We start from the raw sequence: 23,546 nt of genomic DNA on the forward strand, positions 1-23,546 counted from the left end.
CTGAAACGCAACCAGCTGCGGGAGTCTAGGGGAAGTGAGAACCAGATACTACGCCAGCAGCTGCGTGACAAGGATAATGAGTTGAGAGCCATCCAGAGAAACATGGCACGGTGGAAGGACGAGACAGCTGGAAAGCTGGCCCACAAGTTTGAGGAAGAGCTTAATGCTGAACTGGAAAAGTAAGTCATTCACCAGATCCTCTGTCCTACATCACTTTATTGCTGGGATAGTGGGAAGATGTTTCTAAACATAACTACAAAGCCCTTCACAAGTCTATATGGCTGAGCCAGCAGTTCAGTGATGGCTCTTTCAGGGTCCCAATAACATAAACATTTAAGTAGTTCTTGAAGATGTACACAGCACTGTACAGACACTTTCAAATGGCTGTCTTTGCTCCATGGAGCTCATGATCTGTTGAAGATGCAAAGACAAGACATAAGAGCACTAGGAGTAATATTTGAAATTGTTTGTTGTAGAGAAAAAGGAAGGAGGGGCAAGCATTAGCAGAAGAAAGTGTGAATTTTAATCCATCACATGTCCATGCAAGGGGCAGGGTATGTGTTCAGCTATACGCTGTACAGTTTGAGCAGTACAATCCAGGAAAATGTGACAGCCTTTGACATGAAGAAGACTCCATTGACATCAAGAGGAGGCATCACGAGACTTGAGGACCACTAATAGCTCTATAGAGAGGGCCCTGTTACAAGTGAGACATCATGAGACTCAGGGATCACTGAATAGCTCTATAGAGAGATTACTAGTGAGACACCACAGAACTCGGGTTTCACTGAATAGCTCTATAAAGAGGGTCTTGTTACTAGTGAGACACCTCAAGACTCAGAGATCACTGAATAGCTCTATAAGAGTCTTATTACTAGTGAGACACCACAGAACTCGAGGATTACTGAATAGCTCTATAGAGAGAGTCTTGTTACTAGTGAGACACCACAGAACTCGGGGATCACTGAATAGCTCTATAGAGAGGGTCTTGTTACTAGTGAGACACCTCAAGACTCAAAGATCACTGAATAGCTCTATAGAGAGAGTCTTGTTACTAGTGAGACACCACAGAATAACTGAATAACTCCACAGAGAGGACCTCATTACTAGTAGCGAGGGGTAGCTTGTCTGGTGCCCTCAGCAATAAGAATGAGGGTGCTGGAGCCTAGGGTACCCACAAGTCTCTGCATGAATCCATTGGGTAATGATTTGGTAATCTCTAGATACACTAACTTTTATGGATGTGTTACCAATACTCAGATGCATGAGGGATTTTACTGGGCCTTCTGGACCATCTTGTCTCAGATTCCTCTGCAGCTTTGTATCTTTTGTCATGGTTTATACAGTAAAGTGACTGTTTGTTTCCCTACAGATGCAAGGCAGAGTTAATAAAGCAAAGGTAACAACTGCCTTTTGGGTGGCTGCACAGCGGCTCTGTGGATGGGCCGATGATACTGACAAGATCTAACTATTAAGAACATAACCAAGCTGTAAAAATCAGATTACTAAGAAACGCACCCATAAACTAAAACGTTTTGATCGTAACCACAGAAAGGCAATGTATCAGATCCCAACCCCTTTCCCTTAAAGACCGTCAATGGTTCATCCAGTCTGCCAAACAGTCACATTGATTCTCAATTCTAGATTAAATCAACAATTACTACTACTACTACTACTGCTATTTAACATTTCTAAAGCGCTACTAGGGTTATGCAGCGCTGTACAATTTAACATAAAGGACAGTCCCTGCTCAAAGAGCTTACAATCTAAAGACAGTCAGTCCGATAGGGGTAGTCAAATTGGGGCAGTCTGGATTTCCTGAGAGGTGAGAGTTAGTTGCCGAAGGCAGCATTGAAGAGGTGGGCTTTGAGCAAAGACTTGAAGATGGGCAGGGAGGGGGCGTAAGGGCTCAGGAAGGTTGTTCCAGGCATAGGGCGAGGCGAGGCAGAATGAGCGGAGCCTGGAATTGGCGGTGGTGGAGAAGGGTACCGAGAGGAGGGATTTGTCCTGTGAACGGAGGTTTCGGGCTGGAACGTAAGGGGAGATGAGGGTAGAGAGGTAGTGAGGGGCAGCAGACTGAGTGCATTTGTAGGTAAGGAGGAGAAGCTTGAACTGTATGCGGTATCTGATTGGAAGCCAGTGAAGTGACCTGAGGAGAGGGGTGATATGAGTAGATCGGTTCTGGCGGAATATAAGACATGCAGCAGAGTTCTGGACAGATTGAAGGGGGGAGAGATGGCTAAGTGGGAGGCCGGTGAGGAGTAGGTTGCAGTAGTCAAGGCGAGAGGTAATGAGAGCGTGGACGAGGGTTCGGGTGGTGTGTCCAGAGAGGAAAGGGCGAATTTTGCTGATGTTGAAGAGGAAGAAACGACAGGTCTTGGCTATCTGCTGGATATGCGTAGAGAAGGAGAGGGAGGAGTTGAAGATGACTCCGAGGTTGCGGGCAGATGAGACGGGGAGGATGAGGGTGTTATCAACTGAGATGGAAAGTGGAGGAAGAGGAGAAGTGGGTTTTGGTGGAAAGACGATGAGCTCGGTCTTGGACATGTTCAGTTTCAGGTGGCAGTTGGACATCCAGGCAGCAATGTCGGATAGGCAGGCCGATATCTTTGCCTGGGTCTCCGCGGTGATGTTTGGTGTGGAGAGATACAGCTGGGTGTTTATCTTCAGTGGTAAATGATTGGGTATCTACACCATCCCCATATGTATCTTTGTTAAAAATCTGTACACTTTCTTCAGGTTTCACAGGAGAAGTTTTTTCAAACGGATTAGTTTGAAAATGAACCTGATATTGTCAACAGACTTAACTGAAAAGGTCTATAAAGAGGGCTCCTGATCTTCATGTAAGAAAAATAAATAAAAGCAAACTGTTAGGGTTCACCAATGACACAGTAGTGATCACAAAGAAAGAAATCCGGATGGAAAAAGCAGAGTCACAAGTAAAAACGGCTAAACATAAAGTGAGGTGACATTAAGGAAAGGAGGAAAACCAGAGTTGGAATTATGAGACGTAAAGGAGCTGAAGCCCAGTGTGTGGAAAGCAGAATACTTCAGTGTAAGAGTTGGAAATGGTTACTCAGCTTGTAGCTTGCTGTTCAGTTCTGATGGCAGAAAAAACTCTATATGGAAAGACACAACAACCATTGGAAACTTTGGAAACATTACATTGCTGCGCTAGAAAGGCAGTGACCCTAAGAGAATCATGGAGAATGAAGAGGTTATGATCACCTGGCACATCCCCATTCTGACAGATAAAAAGTTGAGTACCAGAGAAAAACAGCAGAACAGCATTGATTATAGAAGTGTCAGTCCCAAGCAATTACTCAGTGAATCAGATCCAGAGAGAAAATATTTTCAAGTATCAAGAAATACAGTCTGAGACCAAGAAATTTGGCAGAAGGATATGGAAATATTTTCCATTGTTTTGGGTGCCACACAGGTTTGATCAAAAAGAATTTCCAAGCACACCTTGATAAATTGTCTGTACATGTAACATTGTACGAACTCTAAAAGGAAGCTCTCTTTGGCACAATGCAAGTACTACAGCGAGCGTTAGCAGTAAATTAGAGAGACTGAGATCATACGCCACATACCCTGACAGGAGTGGAGGAGTGGCCTAGTGGTTAGAGCACCGGTCTTGCAATCCAGAGGTGGCTGGTTCAAATCCCACTGCTGTTCCTTGTGATCTTGGTCAAGTCACTTAAATCTCCATTGCCTCAGGTACAAACTTAGATTGTGAGTCCTCCTGGGACAGAGAAATATCCAGAGTACCTGAAAGTAACTCACCGTGAGCTACTACTGAAAAAGGTGTGAGCAAAAATCTAAATAAATAGTATGTGCAAAACTAATCCATTTGAAAAAACTTCTCCTGAGAAACCTGAAGAAAGTCTACAGATTTTTAACAAAGATACATATGGGGATGGTGTAGATACCTAACCATTTACCACTGAAGATAAATTGAAAGTGAACAAAGCCATGGGGCCCAATGAGATACATCTCAGGATACTGAGGGAGCTCAGAGAAGTATTGGCAAGTCCTCTCCAGGATGTGTTTAATAGATCCTTAGAAACAGGGGATGTTCCATGGAATTGGAGAAATTATGATGTGATCCCTCTTCACAAAAATGAGAATAAAGTAAAGGGCGGGAAAAGTACAGGTTAGTAAGTCTAACCTGGGTGGTGGGAAAGATAATGGCAATGCTGATGATCAAAAGAATAGTGAACTTTCTACAATCCAATAGGATGCAAGATCCAAGGCAACTTGGCTTCACCAACGATAAATTGTGCCAAACAAATCTGATTACTTTCTTTGAATGGTTCACAAAAGAACTGGATCAAAGACATGCACTGGATGTGTTCTACTTAGGTTTCAGTAAAGCCTTTGATACACTTCCTCATAGGAGGCTCATGAATAAATTGAGCAGCTTGAGGTTGGGATCCAAAGTGGAAAGTAGTTGACTGACGGGCAACAGAGGATGGTGGTAAATGTAATTCATGCCAAAGAAAAGTGAGTAGTTGAATGCAACAGGGATCTGTCCTGGGTCCAATTCAATCCAATACTTTTCTGACTGATATTGTTGAAATGTTAAAGGATGACACAAACATTGGCAACAGAGTGGATACCTTTGGAGGGAGTGGAAAGAATGAGAAATGAACTACAAAAATAAGAAGCACAGGTGAATGTTTGGCAGTTAAGCTACAATGTGAAGAAATGTAGAGTGACGCATTTGGGGTACCGAAACCCAAAGGAGCTGTATGCGATATGAGGTGAGGTGATTAGTGTCTGAGAATCTCACGGTGACAATGTTATAAGGCAGTGATCGAGGCCAGAAGTATGTTTGGCTGCATACAGAGAGTCATAACTAGCAGAAAGAAGGAGCCATTTGATATACCAAACTGAACAAACAAGACCAGTGAGAAAGACAAGGAACAAAAATGGTTTATGATAACAAGAACAGACAAGACCAATGAGAAAGGGAAAGAACAATAAGGGAGGCAGGATGTGTGTGTGTCTCTTTCCACACAAGCCACCAAAGAACAGAGGCTGAGGTTTAGGGAGGGCGGCTCACAAATAAAAAGTCTTAAGCGGGGACTTGAATTGAGTAATCAATGACTCCAGTCTAATGTAAAACAAAAAGGAATTCCACAGGGTAGGAGCTGAAATACTAAAACAGATGTTTCCCAATGGATCTGGAGATATATTGGAACAACCAGCAAGTGTTGATGGATGGTATAGATGGGCAGACTAGATAAGCCATATGGGGCCCGATATTCAGACCACAGTTGACGCTGAGCCTGGACATTCAATGCTGGGCTGTTTCTGGTGACCGGCATTGAAATAGCTGGTATATCTTTAGCCGGTTTAAAGTTATGTGGCTATCTTCTAATATCGACTTAGCCAGGTAACTTTAAACCAGCTAAAATTAAACCGGATATTTAATGCTAGTCACTGGAAATGGCCCGGCATTGAATATCCGGGCTGACTGCCGACCGCAAGAGTTAGCCGGGTTCCCTCCCATGGTCTGAATATTGGCCCCAGAGACTTTCTTGTTCAGAGAAGAAAGCAACCAAAATGGTATGAGGACTTGAAGATTTAAATATGTAGAGCCTGGAGGAGAAGAGGGAGGAGGAGGATGTGGGACAGACATTTAAATACTTGAAAGATATACATGAACAAACAAACCTTTTCCAAAAACAAGGGCACTGTAGAACTAGAGGAAGCTGAAAAGCAAAATGGAGAAATACTTTTTCATGGAGATCTTGGCGGATGGCTGGCATGCTCTTCCACAGGAGATAGCGGGGGTTAAAACGGAGTGGGATATATATATACAGGATAGAAGTTATTTATTTATTAGGATGTATTTACTGCCTTTTTGAAGGTATTCACTCAATGTGGTGTACAGTAAGAATAGATCAAACATGAGCAATAGACAATTACAGCAGTAAAAATATTCAAATAACAATACAAAGTATGGCATAGTTACAACTTACAACACAATACATAATAGAACATTTTAACTGATAGTGTAGGGTATAAGCAAAGATGGAACATATAGATAGGTAAGAGAGTAAGAGGAGTTAGAAAGTAAGGTGACTAAAGAAAGTAGCACATGAGGACAGAGAGACGGTTAAATATTCTATAAACTGTGCTGAACATTAAGCATGGCTTATAGTATACCGCTTAAACGGGATTTTTCTGCACTGATTTTTCAGATGCCATTTATAAAATTTACCCCTAAGTCTGCATCAACGCACTTACGTTTAGCCACACCTGTGCAAAGACAATGTCTCTTGTACGTTGATGCGCCTTAGTCAACCATTGCAGTGTGTGCAACTTTAGCATTCTATAAGGTGCGCATGTAGGAAGGAGACATGCCAGTGTTGTCCTGCCCAGGTTACTAGCATATGTAAGCCCCCTTGAGTTACAAGCTATCACACTTATTCACTCCATTATAGAATAGCAGCTCGTACAAGTACACATTTCAACTTTATTTGATATACGGCAAATAGCAAAAGCAACTGAGAGGTTTACAAAAGTCTAGCAAATAATTATGAGGGGAAAAAGGATATGAAACAAAAGAAGATACGAGGTTACAATCAATTTATTGGGAGAAGAGGTAAAACCATTAATACTACTATGAGCCAGATTAGTGAGGCACAACAGGAAGAGAGGAAGTGGGACCCAAGGGGTTAACTGCTGTATGACTGGAGGAGCAGAAAATTACCAGGATAGATTAAGGGACAGAAGAAGGGAAAGCACGGGAGAAAAGTACATTTTTAGTAGGGCGATCAAATACACAAAGGAAGTGAAATCCAAAGAGTAGGAGCAACAACACAGGAACAAGATCGGACTGAGTGGGAACGGATTTGAAGCTGGGAAGGGATGACAAGAAGATGCTGGTTATAAGGAGTAAGAAAGCTAAGCAGGAATGAGGGGGGGCACCACAATGTGAAATGACATTCACAAGGTCTTCAATATTAGGCAAAAGAAAATAGGTAGCAATATTCAATCAGTGCAAACTAAGGGACCCTTTTACTAAGCCGTGTAAGCGTCTACACTCGCCAAAATGGAGTTACCATGTGGCTCTTGCAGTAATTTCACTTTCGCCGCACATCCAATACGCGCATCCAAAAAATAAATTTTATTTTCTGCAGGGCGTTTTGGACGCGTGGCATTTGGCGCATGTAGGTCATTACTGCCCGGTTACTGTGTGAGACTTTACCACTAGATCAATGGCTGGTGGTAAGGTCTCAGACCCATAACGGACGCGTGGCAATTTTGCCACACGTCCATTTTCAGCAAAAATATTTTTTAAAGGCCTTTTTTATACAGGTGCGCTGAAAAATAATTCTGCACGCGCCCAAAACCCACACCTAAACTACCACAGGTCATTTTTCAGCGCACCTTAGTAAAAGGATCCCTAAGGCTCTACTTAAGACACACCAATTGCATGAGCCTGGTTACATAATTGCCCTCTTACTATTTAAAGAAGAGGGGCTGCAAATCCCACAGGACATAAGTTCTGCAATCAGAAATAGAGTCCTTTTTCCATGTTAAGAATATTATTCTTATTCTAACTTGCTAGGAAGAACCAGAGAGAAGCTTTCTTTTCATGCCAATGTTTTCCATTGCTAAACAGATATTTTGTTATTGGGAACTGCCAAAAGTGAAGCACTGTTTTTGAATTGCTCACCGGCTGAGCTTCCTGTTACCTACCATTATCTTCCTGGTAGAAAGCTAAACCCATTCACTGGTATAGGCAGGAATAAAGTCTGCAGAGACTTGCTCTGGGATGTTTCCAGATAAAGATACGTAAATTCTCAATGGCACATCTCAGTCACTAGAAACTTTGTAAACAATACATCACTTTGCTGGAAAAGCACTGGGATTATGACCCTAAGAGAATTATGGAGAATGAAGAGGTTATGATCACACATGGGACATGCCTATTCCATCTGATAAAAAGCTGGATGCAAGGAAACTGGACACAGAAGGAAAGAGTAAAACAGCAGAACAGCATTGAGCACAAGGGTATCGGTGTGTGAATCGTGAACAGAGAGAAATACAGTCTTAAGACCAAGAAAATGTGGCAGAAGGTACCACATGCCTAATTCAAAAGAATTCACAAGCACACCTGGATAAGTTACCTATATATGGTACATCTTATCAACTGCAGAAGGAAACTCTCTTTGGTGCAACGCAAGTCCTACAACGAGCTTTAGCAGTAAATTTGAGAACTGAGATCATTTGCAGACACTGCTCTAAAGAGTACATTCAAATAACAGATACAATAAACATAAAGTCTGTGCAATATAAATGACACCTCCCCCCCCCCCCCCACACACAGATACACATTAAAACTAAAAGTATATAGAGTATTTCTACTCAAAACTAACTCCACGAAAAAAATTGTATGGGGGAGGGGGTAATCTGCATTTTTCTTTATCTGCTGTCATTTACTATTAGACCGTTCCCTCCTTCCATATTCCACTTCAGGAATACTTTTAGCCACATTGAGAGGAGGTGTTCATGGGCTGTTTTCAAATCTTCTTGCATAGTTTGTCAGCAGAAATCTGTCCAAAAGAACAACAGGGGCAACTGATCATGTGTTCTTTGTACCTGCAGCGAGTTTTCAGTTCAAAAGTAGGCAACGACTTTTGCTTTCGGAAGTAATGTCAAGCCTGTGGATAAAAAGTATACACAGTTTTTGTGCCAATGTAGACAGTGTGAGAATTGCCCCTGTGTAAATTTAGAGCCCCATAACAGAGCGTCTTTATTGCCTAAGAATAAGACTAGTCTGGATGCAGTATTTCCTGAACCTTTTTTCTAATTAACCAATAAAGGTCAGCACCATTAGTTCTGGGTTATACCATACTCTTGGACTCTGAGAAGACAAACAGGGAAACTTGACTGTGGTTATTTACAGACAGTCCCCGCGTGAATGTAACTGACTTTTACAGGCTTGGTTGTTACTAACATTACTAAGTTGTATAGGTGACAAACTTTACAGTCTGTGGATGAGCATTGACTTCTGCTAATAGCATATCTCTAGCAATAGGAAATTAACAGCCGTTTACCAGCCAGAAATGGTCCTGTCGTCACTCAGTGTGGTTTTAGCTCTAGGTCTTAATGTGCTTTCTAGTAATTTATGTTAGCTCAGTGTTAGCTGTAGTCTTTGATGTTTGATTTTTAGTTGCATACAAGTTTGTTTAATTCTTGTTTTTTTCAACATCATTAGATTATTTTAGAACAGCACCAAACAATAAACTATTTGGTTTTCTGCCAGGTACTTGTGACCTGGATTGGCCACTGCTGCAAGCAGGATATGGTCTGGATGGGCCCTTGATCTGACCCTTGTTCTTATCTGAAGAAAGGATTTAGGGCAGCCTTTAGTCCTTTTGGGGGCTCATTTTCAAAACAGAAAAACATCCAAAAAATTTCATAACGGGCAGTTAGGTGTTTTTCTAGCAGAAAAATGTCTAAAGCATATAATCAAACAGGGAGAAAAAAACCCCCAAGACCGCTAGTCATTTACAAGAAAGCGTTCCCAGAGGGGTCATTTCGTGGGCATGACAGGGGCGATGTTAGGTGATAAGTGTCTCCAGCCCGTAACAGATAGCAAAATGACTTCTTAGAGGCAGGAAGAAAAACGTCCAGAATGTATCTGCCTTCATGTTTCTATGGGGTCCTTTTAAGAAGCCACTTCAAAACATGAGCTTAGCACGTGCTAACGTGAGATTTTCCCAAGCACCAAGCCAGTGGTGTGCTGGGAAATTTTTAACAGGCTGTCTCTCTGAGCACAGCCAGCCTGTAATTTTTTTTTTGGGGGGGGGGCCCCAAGGTGGACTAATGGAGCAACACATTCCTCTCTCTCCTCCCTCTCCCCATGGAGGCATGCTAGGCATACCTTTGTTGGCAGGGATGCGGAGCCCAGCCAGCCAGCCAAATAAATGGACTGCTGCCACTCCCCACTGCTTGTTTCTGACTCTGAGTAGGAATTTTCATGCATACTTGCACAAAAAGTCCTGGCATGCTGCTCAGAGCCAGAAACAAGCAGCGGGAAGCAGCAGCAGGACATTTATTTGGCTGGTGGGGCTCGGTATCCCTGCCAGCAAAGGTAAAGGATTTCAAAGATGCCAAGGGTGGCCCATCTGAAAGCTGGAGATTGAAGGCCAATGAGTGAGGTTTTTCTTGTGGGCTCCAGCCATATCTAAAACCAGTTCTGGTACATGTACTGACATATGCATAATACATCCAAAACTTAATTATTATCTTCTCATTTCCATCTTCCAAAATTCCATGCAGCAGATGTACAGATCAGCAGGACCCAAAGCAGTTAAAATAAGTAAAGTCATAAACACAGTTTACACCTAATTATTCTACCACCCTTAGGATTCACCTTTGGGTTTAAAAAGCAAAACATGTGCATGTAAGGACTGGATAAACGAATTAAAACAAAGTTTAAAGCTAATGCCCTTAATATGTAATTATTGGTAGCAATAATGAAACAGTGATGGAATATTCACATAGCAAGCAGCCTGAGCCAACAGATTTATTTTACATTGAACATAATTAACTTTGTATGAACTTGGCGGCTAATAGTATGCTGAAATGGACAATGTTGGCACATTTAGAATACTTAATACTTGTTCGTTATAAGGCTGAAAAATCAATCCAATGAAAATACAACAATATCAGCAAGCTGAACTGATATAACACCATATGTTTGAATAAAATTAATTAGCTTGTAGGAAAAAGGAGAGGGGAAGGTCTCATCAGCCACCGGATCAACGCTCCATTTTTATGTTTGTTAAAGAGTCTTGTATGCAACCCTCGGAGTTGATATTTTTCTTTGCAGTAATACTTGAGTTATGTCTCCTCTACGTTTGGAGGAAAAATGCGATCAATGATAAAACAAATCCAAAAAATTGTGGGTTTTCTCAACACAATGTTGCCCAATGGGAGCACTCAAACGTTGTCTTGCTAAACAGGATCTATGTTCTGTAATACATACATGCAAAGTCCTTCTAGTTTTGCCAATGTACAGCTTGTCACATGGTCCTAAGAAACAAGATGGCAAACGATCTGCAAAATCCAACATGGAGACAAACAAAGCAGATCAATCAGTGATATGGTTCAAAACTTTATTTTCAGAAATTTGCCCGACACAGACTGTGTTTCACCCACAAGGGCTGCATCAGGGGCTAATAGTCCAAGCAGGACATGAGATTGAAATGTAAAAAACCAGCAGGGTGCCTTCCTCAATCAAGGTGAGGACATCAGCTCAATACACAGGGTAAGTCCGGTCGCAGATGCAACCAGACTTACCCTGTGTATTGAGCTGATGTCCTCACCTTAATTGAGGAAGGCACCCTGCTGGTTTTTTACATTTCAATCTCATGCCCTGCTTGGACTATTAGCCCCTGACGCAGCCCTTGTGGGTGAAACACAGTCTGTGTCGGGCGAATTTCTGAAAATAAAGTTTTGAACCGTATCACTGATTGATCTGCTTTATTTGTCTCCAGCTTGTCATAGGGGCATTTCAACGCATAAATGACACGTGTAGAATGGCATGTAGTGTGATGTTTTAAGATGTATCATTTCTTATTGGTGGGTTTGCCCTGATGGAATACCTGATGGCTCTTCATAGAAATCGGTGAACACCCTCTTTCCAGTGTAGATGACTGAGGGATAAAAGGGGCAGTCAGGGAAGACAAGGCCATAGCAGAGAGATTAAATTAATTCTTTAAGTACATAAGTAATGCCACACTGGGAAAAGACCAAGGGTCCATCGAGCCCAGCATCCTGTCCACGACAGCGGCCAATTCAGGCCAAGGGCACCTGGCAAGCTTCGATCTCACTGAGGAAGATGCCAGAAATGGTATTCAGTTCTGATGAGTCAGAGAAACTGAAACAAATCTCTGCAAGCAAAGAAAGTGAGGAACTGGAAACACTTTGTAAAACCAAAAGTCTTTATTCCAACAAGTTATGAACCCAACAATTGCCTGCATTAGGGGTCTGACAACATATATTTATTTATTTATTGCATTTATACCCCACCTTTTTCCACAGGATGCAGGCTCAAAGTGGCTATCGCCAAACCAGTGAATATACAAATACAATATTTAAACAGATAAGTGAATGGAGGGGAGAAAAAGAAAGAAAGAGTAGAGATAAAAGAGACCAAAATGGTCCATTTATATGCTATGGAGAAGAGGACAACTGATAGTATGAACAGTCCTTCGATAATCAAATATTCAATATCAGTTTGATATTATGTTTATGTTCTTCTGTTCACAGCATGATGGTTTGGGATATGGGCTGGGATCTTGAGGGGGGGCAGGTGTGAATCCCATGGGCCCTTCTTCTGCTGTAGGGCCCATTAGAACCCTCTGGTTGAGCACTTGACATTCAGGGGGAGCTGCTCTGATTGTGGATACAGAGAGCCATTTGGACACTTCTCTCCCTGTGTGGAACTCCTCCCCTCCCCTGGCTTTGCAGTCTCCCTTTCCCAGGGTTTGCCTAGTAGTGGTGCCATCACAGCATCTGTCAGCCTTGTATATCAGGATACCAACACATTTTGTTATAGTGGAGACACAGATCTTTGTATGCAAAACTATTTAAACCTTGTATTTCTCAACATTTAAACATAAGTATCATCACTGTGGGGATAGTCCTAGTCCATTGCCGTCATTGAGGGTGGGGCCACTCCTCATGGAACTTCTAGAGCTGGGCTACAATCTGCTCCAGTATTTGTCTTTGTGCTGCCAGCTCCTGCAACAAGTCCTGCATGGCTGAGACTTGCGGCAGGAGCTGGAGTTTGGGATCAGCTTGGGTAGGCCCACCAGAAGGCATGCCAGATGTTGAAAGGCAGCCCAGAACAGTGTGTCTTCTAGCGTAGGTAGAGGGAGCTGTCCCTGCCCCTGTTCTTTCCCCTTCAGTGAGGGCATGTCCCTCTAGGGGTCATCCCCCTCTTCGGCCTGCACAGGTTGTGGGGGGGGGGGGGGTAGCACCTCCCAGTTCCTAGGGTCCATCTGCACCTCGTCTCATGTTCTCCAGTGGGGTGGGCTGGTCCTGGGCTGGTTGTTCAGCAGCTGGAGGGTGCCTTGTCTAAAAGGTTTGCAATTGAGATCAATGCATCTTATCTGGCTTGCCATAGTGATGCAGCTGGCTCTCAGGAGGCAGGGACAAGGACAACTGGAGATAGTTCTCCAAGGACAAGCAGGCTTCAATATTCTCACAAGTGGGTAAATGCGATCCCGCGTCGTTCGGTCCAGCAAAATTGCCAGAGGAAAAATCTAGAGCTTTAAGGAGCGCACCATGCTCCAGCACGCATGCGCCTTCCCGCTTGAATGCGCCCCTTAGTTTCATTTTTTCCACATGAGAAGCAGCTATGTTTCTCTGCTCTTCTCACACGCCCAGTAGAGTGAATTTTGTGAGTGCCTTTCGGCAGTTTTTGTACCCTCTTTCTTTCTTTTTCTTTCATTATATTGAAAAAAAAAGCTTTTTCCTTTATTTCTAGTTTATTCGCCCCATGTCTAAATTTCCTTTCTTTTTCAACACGGGCCACTTTTAGGTCTGCCCGGTCGGGTCTCTCCTTTTGTGCCTTTCCTATTTTTTAGGCACCATCGCAACTTTTAATTTCGCCAAAGCCATTTTTCCTTACATGTCCATGAAGTCTCCCAGTGGTTCAACCGTTGTACCTGGTGCAACCGGACCATCTCAGGGAAGGACACTCATTCTTGGTGCCTAGGGCCCGACTATAGCACTGCCAACTGTGTTCTTTGTCTTCTTATGAAGAAAAGGACCCAGATTTCCTGGGAGGCTTAATCCGAGAAGATTTTTCGAGCCTGGTCTGGTTCTATGACATCGGCATCAAGGTCAGCGGCATCGGCATCAACATCGAGTGTTGCATCGGGAGTCACGGTAGGGATAGTTGCTTCGAGACACTTGGAGCAGTGAGGCATCAAGTAGGTCTGCACCTGTCTCAAGGCCTCCTGCTATGCAGGCCCCCCAGAACCATCCATCATCGGACCCAACCCCGAGGCAACGTAAGGATTCAACATCGTCCTCATTGGCACAGAGGAGCATAGGTGACATGCATCAGGTGAAGGCCAAGAAGCACCATCACCAATCTCCATCGACACTTGGTGCCGGGATCCCAGGTACTTTTCTGAATCCTATAGGATCTCTTCTGAGCCTTCTCCACCTGAGAGGAGACTGTCTCCACCTGTGAGCCTCTCTTTCACCTCTTTTGTGCAGGAAATGGCTGATGCCATTCCATTCCATTCCCCATAAAAGTGGAGGATGAGCCCAGGGCCAAGATGCTCGAGGTCCTGGACTACACCTCCCTTCCTAAGGAGGCAGTGATGGCTCCAAATAAGTCCTCGTTAGGAACTGGGCATCCCGTCTGTCCCTGTGGTCCCCAAGAAAATTGACAGCCAGTATCGGATCCATGGGGAACCTGGTTTGATAAGGTCTCAGTTACCTCACAATTCCATGGTGGTGGATGCCACTCTCAAGAGAGCTAGGAGTACTAGGGACCATGCCTCTGCTCCCCCAGATAGGGAAGCTAGGACCCTGGACTCCTTTGGGAGAAAGATGTATCAGGCCTGTATACTCATCACCCGTATCCAATCATACCAACTCTTCACGAGCTTGTATTTGTGGAACTTGGTGCGGCAGCTGTCAGATTTAGTCGATGCACTCCCTCTGGAGCAGGCCGAGCCGTTTCGCCAGTTGGTCAAGCAGCAGAAGGCGTGTTGCAAGTTCTTGGCCAAGGGCACTTGCAACACCTTTGACGTGGCATCCAGGATCTCTGCCCAAAGTATAGAAATGTGCAGACTCATGGCTGTGTGTTTCTGACCTGGAACATTCTGTTCAGCAGAGGTTGGCGGATGCCCCTTGCTGGGGGGATAATCTTTTTGAAGAGAAGGTCGAGGAGGTCGCTGACCAAATCAAGAAGCATACTGATGCTATGTCTTCTCTCTCCCGCCTGGTGTCTTCTGCAACTGCCTCCTCATTGAGGAGGTGTTTTGGTAAGCCGCGGAGTGCTCCCTATTCCTATTCCTATTCTAGGCATAGGTACACTCCTGCGGCTCGCCAGCCTGCTCAGGCTCAGCCCCAGCATGCTCATTCTCATCAGCAGTGTGCGCCCAAGGCCCCTGCTGCTCCCCAGCAAAAGCAAGGGAGAAGCTTTTGACTGGCTTCATCAGAGCATAGCCACAGTCAAAGTGTCCATTCCAGATGACTTGCCGGTTGGGGGGAGGTTAACGTTTTTTCACCAAAGGTGTTCTCTCGTAACCTCCAAATGGTGGGTTCTTCAAGTAGACCAGCTCGGTTACACCCTCAATTTGCTTTCCAAACCTCCAGATTGTCCACCAAGAGCCCATTCTTTCAGGTACTTGCACAGGAACTCTTAGCCCTTCTAAAAGCCCATTTGGTCGAACCTGTTTCACCAGGGGAAGAAGGGCAGGGATTCTATTCCAGGTACTTCCTTGTGCAGAAAAAGACAGGGGGGTGGGATGTGTCCCATCCTAGACATAAGGGCCCTGAACTAATTCCTAGTCCGAGAAAAGTTCAGGATGGTTTCCCTGGGCACCCTTCAGGAAAAAGATTGGCAATGCTCTCTGGACTTGAAGGATGCATATACACACATCCCGATACTTCCAGCCCACCAGAAGTATCTTCGGTTTTGGCTGGGAACATACAGTGGTGGAAATAAGTATTTGATCCCTTGCTGATTTTGTAAGTTTGCCCACTGACAAAGACATGAGCAGCCCATAATTGAAGGGTAGGTTATTGGTAACAGTGAGAGATAGCACATCACAAATTAAATCCGGAAAATCACATTGTGGAAAGTATATGAATTTATTTGCATTCTGCAGAGGGAAATAAGTATTTGATCCCCCACCAACCAGTAAGAGATCTGGCCCCTACAGACCAGGTAGATGCTCCAAATCAACTCGTTACCTGCATGACAGACAGCTGTCGGCAATGGTCACCTGTATGAAAGACACCTGTCCACAGACTCAGTGAATCAGTCAGACTCTAACCTCTACAAAATGGCCAAGAGCAAGGAGCTGTCTAAGGATGTCAGGGACAAGATCATACACCTGCACAAGGCTGGAATGGGCTACAAAACCATCAGTAAGACGCTGGGCGAGAAGGAGACAACTGTTGGTGCCATAGTAAGAAAATGGAAGAAGTACAAAATGACTGTCAATCGACAAAGATCTGGGGCTCCACGCAAAATCTCACCTCGTGGGGTATCCTTGATCATGAGGAAGGTTAGAAATCAGCCTACAACTACAAGGGGGGAACTTGTCAATGATCTCAAGGCAGCTGGGACCACTGTCACCACGAAAACCATTGGTAACACATTACGACATAACGGATTGCAATCCTGCAGTGCCCGCAAGGTCCCCCTGCTCCGGAAGGCACATGTGACGGCCCGTCTGAAGTTTGCCAGTGAACACCTGGATGATGCCGAGAGTGATTGGGAGAAGGTGCTGTGGTCAGATGAGACAAAAATTGAGCTCTTTGGCATGAACTCAACTCGCCGTGTTTGGAGGAAGAGAAATGCTGCCTATGACCCAAAGAACACCGTCCCCACTGTCAAGCATGGAGGTGGAAATGTTATGTTTTGGGGGTGTTTCTCTGCTAAGGGCACAGGACTACTTCACCGCATCAATGGGAGAATGGATGGGGCCATGTACCGTACAATTCTGAGTGACAACCTCCTTCCCTCCGCCAGGGCCTTAAAAATGGGTCGTGGCTGGGTCTTCCAGCACGACAATGACCCAAAACATACAGCCAAGGCAACAAAGGAGTGGCTCAGGAAGAAGCACATTAGGGTCATGGAGTGGCCTAGCCAGTCACCAGACCTTAATCCCATTGAAAACTTATGGAGGGAGCTGAAGCTGCGAGTTGCCAAGCGACAGCCCAGAACTCTTAATGATTTAGAGATGATCTGCAAAGAGGAGTGGACCAAAATTCCTTCTGACATGTGTGCAAACCTCATCATCAACTACAGAAGACGTCTGACCGCTGTGCTTGCCAACAAGGGTTTTGCCACCAAGTATTAGGTCTTGTTTGCCAGAGGGATTAAATACTTATTTCCCTCTGCAGAATGCAAATAAATTCATATACTTTCCACAATGTGATTTTCCGGATTTAATTTGTGATGTGCTATCTCTCACTGTTACCAATAACCTACCCTTCAATTATGGGCTGCTCATGTCTTTGTCAGTGGGCAAACTTACAAAATCAGCAAGGGATCAAATACTTATTTCCACCACTGTATCACTTTCAGTACCACGTGTTGCCTTTTGGGCTCGCATCATCTCCCAGGGTCTTTACAAAGTGTGTAACAGTAGTCACAGCTTCACTACACAGACTGGGAGTTCATGTGTTCCCTTATCTTGACGATTGGCTGCTGAAGAGCACCTCCAAGAACGGTGCTCGGGAGTCCATGCGGATGACTATTCGGGTGCTGGAACTACTAGGGTTCATTATCAACTACCCCAAGTCCCATCTCCATCCGGTTCAACAATTGGAGTTCATAGGAGCCCTGCTCGATACAAAGACTGTCCAAACCTACCTCCCAGAGGTGCGTGCAGACAACCTTTCCCTAGCGTCCAAGGTTCGGACATCACAGCAGGTCACAGCTCAGCAGATGTTGAGATTGTTGGGCCACATGACTTCCACAGTCTATGTTACACCCATGGCACGTCTACACATGAGATCTGCTCAATGGACCTTGGGACTTCCATCCAAATTCATCTGCCGCAAAAGTGCTGACAACGGATGCATCTCTCCTGGGTTGGGGAGCTCATGTAGATGGGCTTCACACTCAAGGAGCATGGTCCCTCCAGCAAACGAATCTTCAATCTCCTGGAGCTCCAAGCAATCTGGAACACTCTAAAGGTTTTCAGAGATCGGCTGGCCCATCAAATTATTCTCATGCAAACAGACAATCAGGTTGTAATGTATTACATCAACAAGCAGGAGCACACTGGATCTCACCCTCTGTGTCAGGAAGTCGTCCAGATATGGCATTGGGCTCGCCAACACGGCATGTTTCTCCAAGCCACGTATCTGGCGGGTGTAAATAACGACTTGGCTGACAGGCTAAGCAGGATAATGCAACCGCACGAGGCAGACGGGGGTGATGATCCTACTGTAACTAGGCTGTTTTTGAGAGTGGAGCTGCCTCTGTTGATCACAAAATCTATGGAGGCTTTAAACATTTCTTCTCCTGCTTCTTAGTCCTCTGGTCCTGCTCCTTCTATTATGATACTAAGAGACCTGTATCTTTCCGTATTCATGAGGCAATGCAGGAGCTTATTGCAGCTCAGTGGGAGACCCCTGATTCTAACCTCAGTGTGACTCGTGCTATGTCCAAATTATATCCCCTTCTAACATAGTAACATAGTAACATAGTAGATGACGGCAGAAAAAGACCTGCACGGTCCATCCAGTCTGCCCAAGAAGATAAATTCATATGTGCTACTTTTTCTATTTGTACTGTCCTCTTCAGTGCACAGACCGTATAAGTCTGGCCAGCCCTATCCCCACCTCCCAACCACCAACCCCGCCTCCCAACCACCAGCTCTGGCACAGACCGTATAAGTCTGCCCACACTAGCCCCGCCTCCCAACCACCAGCTCTGCCACCCATTCTAGGCTAAGCTCCTGAGGATCCCTTTCTTCTGCACAGGATTCCTTTATGTTTATCCCATGTATGTTTGAATTCCGTTACCGTTTTCATCTCCACCACCTCCCGCGGGAGGGCATTCCAAGCATCCACCACCCTCTCCGTGAAAAAATACTTCCTGACATTCTTCTTGAGTCTGCCCCCCTTCAATCTCATTTCATGCCCTCTCGTTCTACTGCCTTCCCATCTCCGGAAAAGGTTCGTTTGCGGATTAATACCTTTCAAATATTTGAACGTCTGGCCCCTTATATCCCCTTCTGCCTTCTGATTTAGAGCAGTTTGCTCTGCCTAAGTTGGATGCCCTTATTATGGCACAACGTGGCCATGTCGGGTAATTGTATTAATAAATCTGCCCAGCACTCCTATATATTTGGTCTGCTTTTGTTTGCTGCTATGTTTAAGTGCAGATCATCACCTCTCTTTTGTCTGCTGGTACAGCCTTGGCCTCCTTTACGTGTTTCCTTAGTGTTCTTTCGTGGGAAGGATGTTGCATAGGATTGCTCTTCATCCAGGGAAGGTCATTCTTGTAGCTCTAGACTGGCCCAGACATCCTTGATATGCAGACCTCATCCGCCTTCAAATCGTTGCTCGGTTGACTCTTCCTCCATAGACGGGCTTATTGCACCAAGGTCCAGTACTTATGAAAGATCCCTCCCACTTTTGTCTTATGGCCTGGCTCTTAAGAGGGCACGATTGAGGAAGAAGGGTTACGCTGATGATGTTATTACTACCTTGCTGCAAGCCCGAAAGCAGACCACTTCACTTTATGCTAGAGTGTGGAGAACGTTTGAGAGCTGGTCTGCACAGAATGGTGTTCCTCCATTTTGTGCGTCCTTGTCTCAGATTTTATGCTTCCTTCAGGAGGAATTCAAAAAAGGCTTGGCTCTCAATTCACTCAAGGTTCAGTTGGCAGCGTTAGCGTGTCATAGAGGCAAGATACAGAATGCCTCATTGGCTGCCCACCCTGATATATTGCAATTCCTCAATGGAGTCCCTCTTTCTGCAATATTTGTCCTCAGTGGAGTCTTCAAGTGGTTCTTAAAGCTCTTCCGTCGGCTCCCTTTGAGCCCCTTCATTTGACAACTATCAAAGATATTACTTTAAAGGTAGTATTTCTAATTGCCTCTCCTGCAGGGATCCCTTTCTCTGCTTTTCTGACTTTGGGAGTTTCCATACGTACAGTTCCATCCTTTTTGCCGAAGATTGTATCTCCTTTTTGTGTCAATCAGACTGTGTTTCTTCCTTCTTTTTCCAGGGAGATCTATTCTGTAGAATATGCTTCCCTGCGACTGTTAGATATGAACAAGTCTTTATGCGCTATCTTACTAGCAATGATTTCAGGTGATCTGATCATCTTCTTGCCCTCTTTGCAGGACTCCGGAAGGATTTGCCAGCCTCCAAAGTGACAGTGGCTCGATGGCTTAAGGAAGCTATTTCTTTGGTTTACATTTTGAGGGGTAGATCTGCTCCCATGAATGTCAAGGCTTATTCTACCAGGTCTTTGGCAAAGTCTGACCATGCAGATGCTTCCTTCAGGACAATGGTTCTCGCTACAGGGATATCACAGTCCCTCTGCTCTTAAGGATTGCTTTTGTACATCCCATTTGTCTGGACTGATCCTTGGGACATAATGGAAGAAAAAAATTAGTTAATTACCTGATAATTTTCTTTCCTTTAGTCCCAAAGGATCAGTCCAGAGCCTGCCCTTCTGTGATGGTTTGGCTTTTCCTGGTTCTATGTAATTTCGGGTGTTTTGTATTTTTCCCTTGTTCCATTATTTCTAAGGCACAAGTTTTGCCCTTTATTTCATAGTTCTTTTTCTATCTGGAGCCTGGAGTTTTTTCTCTGGAAGTCACTCTCACTGCTTTGTTATTGATTACTAGCTTGGTTGCTAAGAGCAGGAGCTTATGAGGCACAACTCAGAGTTCTCTATCTCCATCTGCTGGCGATGGTCACAACCCATTTGTCTGGACTGATCCTTTGGGACTAAAGGAAAGAAAATTATTAGGTAATTAGCTAATTTTTCCTGTACTCTTTTGGGATCTTGCCAGGTACTTGTGACCTGGATTGGCCACTATTAGAAACAGGATACTGGGCTTGATGGACCTTCAGTTTGTCCCAGTATGGCAATTCTTATATTTTTTTGTTCTAACACAACAAAATATTTGTTAAGCAATTCTGCATTATCCTTATTAGCTTCTGTGTATTCCTCCCCCTTCATCCTTGAGTCTCACAATGACACTTTTGCACTTCCCTCTATCATGAACATATCTAAAAAGTTCTTGTCCCCCCCCCCCCCCCCCCCCCCATTTTACCGTATTGGCTGTTTTTCTTCCATTTCTATCTTTGCTTTTCTGACTACTAGATATTGTCGACTATCTTCCTCTTTCTGCAGTCTCTTGTACTTTATAAAGGCTAACTTTTTTTTCTTACCTTTTCAGCTACTACTTTTGAAAACCAAAGCAGCTCTCTTTTTCTCTTACTTTTATTTACTTTTCTTACAAAAAGGTTTATTGCTCCTTTTAGTTTTGCCCACTGTTTTTCTGCTTCTCCCAGATGTTCCCATCTAGCTAACAACTTCTTGAGGTATTTCCCTGTCTCAACAAAGGTTTTTGAAATCTAGAACCTTCACTTTTGCATGAAGTCTCTCCCCAACTGTCTTAATACTGAACTACACCTTGCAGTGATCTCTGGATACCAGATGATCACCCACTAACATCAGAAACTCTCCCCAGTATGGCCCCATCCCATGTGGATTCCATTACCAACTGCTGGAACAGTTCTTCCTGTAAAAATTCCAGGCTTACCCTACTTCTAGATGACCCTACAAGAGAGATACCCCAATCAACATCTGGCATATTAACATAGAAACATGACGGCAGATAACCCCTTATTCTTCCTGTTCCTAAGCAATCCCATATGTTTATCCCATGCCTTTTTGAATTCTGGAACATCATCTATTTACTTCCCCCTCATAGCTATATTTTGAATGTCTCAGATCTCGCTTTCCAGAATGACCCACAGTGCCTCTTCCTTACCCCATAAGCCCTGCAATTCTGTCGCTTTAATATTATCTTTAACATATAATACCAATTCTCCTCCCTTACTTCCTACCCTGTCTTTCCTGAACAGATTATAGCCTGGTTTAACTATATCACAGTCTTGGTTCTCTGTGAACTACATTTCTGTAATCGCCACTAAATCTAAATCAGCTTCTTCCATCACAGTCTCTAGATCCATAGCCTTTTTCCAACCTCATCACACCTGTAAACAGAATTCAGATGCTTCTAAGATTAATGTTGGAGGGAAAAGAGAAGCCTGTGAATGAGCAGGCAGGCCACAAATATTTGGACAGAACAGGCAAAAAGGTAGCAGCAGCCCTGCCTAGAGAAATAATGAGATATCCCGATAGACACGTTTGCTGAGTTGGGGAGGGAGGGAGCTTTCCTGGCATCACCCAAATCACTTCAGGTCAGCCAGAAACTGAAATGAACATCCTTCAGCAGTCAGCGTGTGACTAATTTTGTATCTCTCCATAGACGGTTTTCCAGAAACAAACATGCTGATAGTCACAGGAACATGGAGAGACTGGAGACCAGCGTCCAAAGATACTCCCAGGTAAACCAAAAATCTGCATAATTAGGAAGACTTCCAGTTCTATACCACCTTCTGTTGCAAAGCATAGTGAATACTTTAACATGAAAGAAAATGCAAAAAAAAACTCTTAACTTCATTGAGAATGAAATACTTGCTCAACACTAATTTCTTCAAGAAGGTACTAAATAAATCCTAATAAAACATACAAAGAAACCTATACTGCACAAAAGAGACAAAGGAGGGGACTTGTCCAGCTGGGTTAGGGCAATAACCCACATTATTAGCCCCTTAATGCAGTTTCTGGATTTCTTGTCCTAATGCAGCGTTAAATAAGTCACCACACAATACATAGTAATGATATACAAAATATACAAATACCCGTAAAGCAGCTCATTGCTATGTAAAAACCATAACATGACTTGTGGTGAACACCAGGTACACAACACAAGTTGTGTTATATAGCAATAAAATGACAATAAAATAACCCCAGCCAAAATTGGGGGAATCGGGCCTCAAAGCAGCAACCTGATGCTCCTGGGCCAGCCTGTTTGTGGCATGTTGGATGAGATTGCCAAGCCTCATGCTCCTGGCCTCTTGGTACGTAAGAGTGAGCTTAAAGTTACCATTAATGTCTGTAGCTTCATTCTGTGGAAATGAGCTTTAGCGATTAGCTGAACACTTTTTTCTTTCCGTTCCTTCAAGCAGGATCAGATTCAGAATGGTCTCCTGCAATATCCCACCTCTGCACCATCTCTAAATGTAGCACCTGTACAAGAGCAGCATGACTTTGGAGCACTGAAACTCCTGCGACATCTCCAAGGAAAAGTGCGAGAGCTACGGGCAGAAAACACCATGTGCCATCGGAGCAGCCTGGAGGAGCAGGACATGCTAAGGGGCGAGCACAGCGGTATCTTCAGAGAAAAGGTTAGCTCTCCTCGGTGAGCCAGTGTTTGGGGGATCATAATAGCAGCCATATCTCCTCCCAGACTTCATAGTGGCTGATGTCACATACGGCCAAAGTTGATTAAGTGGCACCTTTGGCCTAACTGCTGCCTATGACAGCAGAACCGCCAACCGTACCAATATACTTTTTTTATTTATTATTTTTATTCTTTCAAACCTAATGGAAGTGGAAATAATTTTATACAAAAGGGGTGAAGAATGTTTGTCTGTCCTTCTGTCTGCCTGGGGCCAAAATATCTCTCATCTCATTACACTAATTTTAGGAAACT

The 23,546-nt window shown here is 44.1% G+C and overlaps 1 long non-coding RNA gene across 1 annotated transcript; it reads left to right on the forward strand.

The window, feature by feature from the left end:
• Window positions 1–23,083, forward strand: LOC115481198. Its single transcript, XR_003943901.1, has 3 exons — window positions 1–179; window positions 22,257–22,335; window positions 23,020–23,083. It is a non-coding gene; the product is annotated as an uncharacterized LOC115481198 (long non-coding RNA).
• Window positions 23,084–23,546: the final 463 nt, after the last annotated feature.

Source organism: Microcaecilia unicolor, chromosome 11, assembly GCF_901765095.1.
Source record: "Microcaecilia unicolor chromosome 11, aMicUni1.1, whole genome shotgun sequence".
NCBI classification, from domain to species: Eukaryota; Metazoa; Chordata; class Amphibia; order Gymnophiona; family Siphonopidae; genus Microcaecilia; species Microcaecilia unicolor.